The sequence below is a fragment of the Coregonus clupeaformis genome, chromosome 21 (assembly GCF_020615455.1).
Source record: "Coregonus clupeaformis isolate EN_2021a chromosome 21, ASM2061545v1, whole genome shotgun sequence".
Classification (NCBI taxonomy): Eukaryota; Metazoa; Chordata; class Actinopteri; order Salmoniformes; family Salmonidae; genus Coregonus; species Coregonus clupeaformis.
Genome location: NC_059212.1, coordinates 50,452,330 through 50,457,696, shown reverse-complemented (window position 1 = coordinate 50,457,696; position 5,367 = coordinate 50,452,330).

Here is a 5,367-nt window from a genome sequence, read left to right as displayed (position 1 = left end):
GGCTCTCCTTGTCCTTGAGCCGAAATCATTATTTTAAGAAATCGTTGATCTTCACTTCTCCAGATCGCCAAATTCTCTTTCATTGGTCTGAAACTAAGTTTCTCTGCTTCTGTCATCATTTCTCCTATTTGCTTTTGCTCATAGCCTTCCGAAACCAACAAGGTAACATGTGGCACACTCCTCTCAATATCAAATTCTTTATTCAGATAGTCGTCTGTGTTTATCTTCATAGCTGCTCCTTGTGGTCCTAAAATAATGCAACTTGAGCTAAGTTGAACATTCTTCGGTTGATGACTCAACCATTCCTCTGAGTGTGGTTGAGCAGCCTTCTTGAAATATTTGAGCGTACAATGGAATGGATACTCCGGAAACTTCGCATTCGGCATATTTGCAACAATAAATCTTTCCCATATCTTAGCCTGCTTCATAAAATCTTCACTGAGATTTCCAATCCAGAATACTGAAGACGAATCCATCTCCGTCATCATCGACAATTGGTAAACCTTTTCCTTTGGCATTTCTATCAGACAGCCGTCTGGTGTACATCTTATTGTACAGTTCAACTTACACAATGCATCTCTTCCCAATAATGCAACAGGTGTATGTTCTGATACCAGTATGGGTATTGTAATTTTCTGATCTTTATAGCAGAGCTCAATTGGTTCCGTAAGAGGAATCAGCTGTTTTACTCCCTCAAATCCGATTGTCCTAACGAGTTGATTGGACATAGGGAGATGTGTAGCATCTTCAGGTCGAACACAGGTGAACGCAGCTCCGCTATCCGCCATCACTTCCAATGGTCGGTTGTTTATTTTCACCTCAATTGTTGGATCTTTTTCCGGTCCTGATGCTACCAGCTGACACCCCCTTTCGGATCATCTAGGCACCTCTAGAATCCTTGCTCCGGACCCTGTAGGGGTTCACCGGTCCTCCAGATGATCTTGACTGGCCCCTGTATCCTCCTCTGAAATTCCCTCTGATGTTTCCTCCTGACCTATTGCACCCACGGGCAAAGTGACCAACCTGTCCACAACTATAACATGCTTCTGAAAGTTGCTGGAAGGATGACTTAAATCTTCCTCTTTCTCCGAAGCCTTCTCGTCCTCTTCCTCTCCAACTCTGTGTCTGTCCAGAAATTGGCTGTGGATATGAATCAACTGGTCCCGCCATGGGTGGCTGGTACAATTGCGGTTGGAACTGTTCTGGTTGAAGCTGTGGCAGTGATTGTTGGTTTGGTGCACACTGACTCTGCATAACCAAAGCTTGTTTCTTATCCTTTTTATTCTCCCCCAGTTGTATTTGATTGAGTTTTCTGAGAGTTTCTTCGTCCTGCTCTTTCTGGTTGAGTTCCTTCTTCCTGTACAGATCCACTTGATGAGCTATGTGATCTGTATAGACACCTTTTGTCATGCTTCCAAGTCCAACCACTTCTGCCAGTTTGCTTCTTACTGGTGAGGGCAGTCCCATTTGCAGTTTAGCTCTCCAAAATTGACTGCTCAATTTGACTCACATCTGGATCATTTCCAGTAATATTTCTCCACACTTGATGAACTCTTGACACATAGGCTCTCGGATTTTCTTGTTGTCCTAGCGGGTCAATCAGAATATTATCAGGATGCACATTTGTTGGAAATGTATCTTTCAATGCTCTCCACAGACGATTCCTACTTGCAGCCAACAATTCAGGATCGTTCACTGCAGTCCCTACATATCTAATGAGTCCAGCTCTCTGAAAGACTTCTTCCATATCTGGAATCCCAATGAGATTAGCCAACAGTCTCTTGACGTCTCCTATGGCGGACTGTGTTCCCACCGTAATTTCTTCCAATTTCGAAATCCAAGGATAGGCCCCATTTTGAAGAATAGGCAACTTCTCAAGTATATTTGACATATCGGTATTTTGCAACGGCTTATATTCAAAGTTTTGACCTCGAATGATAACTGGTATCATTTTGCTCGTGGTCTCTTTCCTTGACCTTAATGCATATTTTGTCTCACCTTTTTTGGATTCTTTTTTCAGCTGTTTCTCCTTCTGTATGGTCAGCGTCTGGAGTTCTTCCTCTAGCTCTCTTACCTCTTCTGCAGTCCTTGCATTCTCCAGTTCTGATAAGCATCGGTCTATATCCCCTTCTATTTCTTCTGTGCCAGTCTTTGCAGGATAAACTCCTTTCGAATACACAGCACCTTTAGTCTCCTCTTTATCGCTATCTTCATCTTTGCTTTCCTCAGAACTCGAATATATTGTATCCTTCTTCTTCAAACCTTCCTCAGCCCTGGAATATCTTGTATCCTTCTTCTTCCAACCTTCCTTACCCCTTCTCTCCGTTCTGGCCAACCTCCGTTTGATCACAGGATCATATCCACCCATGATCCCCTCTAAATCACTCTGATCATCATCGTCCTCATCCAGTTCCATCCTACTTAACCTCATTCCACCCTTAGTTTTCAGACTTCTCGTTTTCTTTTTACCTTTGGAGCTTGGATGCATTTTTATGGTCGTTTCTGCTTGTCCTCTCCCTATTATTCGTTCATCTTCATCTCTGATGTAATAATCACCCTGCTGGAGGATCACCGGAAGCTGAGGATAAGCATCCCTAAGCTCTACTTCCTTCTCATAAGGTGGGGGTCTTTTCGCCGAATCCGTATGTGAGAAAGGTATACCGACTTCTACCCTTAGTTTCTCTGTCGACTTCTCTTCCTTTAGCCTTTTCTCCATACCTTTGCTTCCCTTATCGTTGGTATCTTTCATCAGTTTTTGTCCTTCATCTTCAAACAGTTTAAGAACACCCAGCTCCCTTTGTCTCTTTTCTTTACGTCGTTCCTTTTGTTTTCCCTTCTTCTGATCTGCCTTGTAAATTGACAGAAGCACTTTCATGATGTTGATGACGTCAGGGTTAAGAGTCCCTTCCACTGGCCATGGTTGTTCAATGTCAGGCCAACGTTTGTTCCATTTGCCGGATAATCTCGCAATACCCTTAACTAAAGGATTACTATGTTCCACTATATCAACCGGTGTAATAACTTTCATAGCCTTGCTATACTTTCTCCCCATTGTAACTACTCTTTTATATTCCTTTATTGTGAACTATTTTATTTTAGCCTATATAGCCTATGGCTTCCCCCCTTTAATTATTAATATAACTTAAACAACCCAAAAAATTCAATAAAAAAAATTATATTAAAAATGTTATTCAAAAATTATTTTTAATAAAAAATATCAATTAAAAAATCAATTAAAAATTATGAATAATTAACACCAATCTTTTATTTCTACACCTATCTTACCAATTTATCAATTAGTGGCCCACTTACCTTAACCCATCCGGAAAGTGAATACCAGTAGTCAACTTCACAGCAATCCCAAAAACAAGGACTTCCAATCTACAACACTACCACACTCATAAATTCCATTGTTTAATATGCACCCAAGTATCTTAATATCACAGAATAATGTCAGTACCTGCTTTCCAACCGAACCCCCAATCAAGCCCAGTAATGCACAGAGACACCAACATGCAAATTTTATTCAAATGATCAGTCTGTTGGCAAGCGTCTGAGAAATTGTCATTGCATCCAACATCCTATAGGGAAGATTTGTAGACAAAAAAGCACTAGCCTGATTTTGAATGATCCTCTGCCTGCGTCACACCTTGTCACGTCACGCACACGTTAGCCCCTCCTCTCTCTCTCCTTTGCTCTCGTCCTATAGCCTCTCATATGACAAGGGAACAAAACGGTACAGACAAGCATTTAAAGTTTATACACTTAACCAAGTTATCCACATTCAATATTCCCCCACTCATATTTGCTATAAGACTGAACCCAGGACTAAATAGATCGCTCAAAACATTTTTATTTTATTTTAATCCGTCATTTAATTCAATTCATTATACTCCGTCAACATATATTTAATTTATAAATTCACTACATCTCAACAAATCGTTTCATGTTCGAATAACAGTCACTTTAACGATTTAGAAGATTCGTGTCCAACTTCCCCTTATCTGTGGCTATTTCTCCCCCTGCAGGGTAACCCCACAGACCTAGGACCCTTACCCACAATGCCGTGTTTGTAGTTTTAGCACATAACCGCATGTCGTAGTTTTAGCGCCGTAAAATCAAGCGCATGCGCACATCCACTTAACCCTATGATTGCCACACCATAGAACGCCAGCGTTCTACCTCAGTTCTCTATTTTACACTTATAGTCAGACAATTACACATAACAGAACTCACATTTGCGTAGAACTTTGAGTTCCACCCACATACAAACAAGTTTAAGAGGCTTTAATCCATCGCAGTGGACCTCTAAGGTTAAGGTTATCATGTAGCACGCAACACAATTAGCATTTAGCATTAGCATTAGCCTTTAGGTACAATGTGGCACGAAACACATTTAGCATTTAGCATTAGCATTAGCCTTTAGCTAACTGCGGCCTACAACATGTAACAAAACCCGCATTGCGTCTTAAATTCATTTTTCTATGTTTCTAACTTTATTCTGCCGTGAGTATGGATATTTATATGAGCGGCCCCCCCCCAATCAGATATCCCGTCGGACAGAAGATGGGCAAGCAACCCCCAATAAATCTACAACCAACCTCCAGTCTAAGACTGACCTGAAACCCATAACGCGTTACCAGGATTTTATGGCCCACCATGCGGTCGCCTCATGGAGGGCTTATCAAATCCTGCAATGCTCTAAAATTATATACGTATCTCCCTTACTTTATTCTGCCAATATCTGCCGTTAATATCTGCCTTCAATTGCTGTACAATTTTAGAATAATTATTACCAGACTCCTAATCGACCACAACACCCTACATCAACAACGACCCAAGTACTTTTAACTGTACACCTTCAAAGCCCTCTCATGAATCAGCGGGGTAACCAATGCCCAAATTTTGTGAGTAATCTCACCTTTAAAGCCGGCTTGGGCAGTAGTCAACTCGCGAGTCCAGAAAAGGAACCAAGAACGATGAAATCAATATCCCGGACGAGCCCCCATTTGTAGTGTCTGTTGTTTGTGGTTGTTGCCGTCAATCAAGGAGTCTGCTTAAGCTGCACCGTGTTCAAATGCTTTTATTAAAATCACGAGGTTACAGCATAAGTTACAGACCCGCGAAGTCTGGAGAAGCCCCGTCCCAATTTAATCTTGAATGCTTCTGACCCTTCTTCGTTTTTCCCCCAGTATATATAAACTCCCCAAGATGTGGGTGGCTCCCTCTACTGTCCAATCCCCTGTCTACAACACACTTCCTGTCTGTTGTATGTGGCGTTACACTAAAACATTCCCTCTTGATACTAAAATCAACATTCTTTCAGTTCCACTTAAAAACATTTAACAACGTCATAATCTCAATACA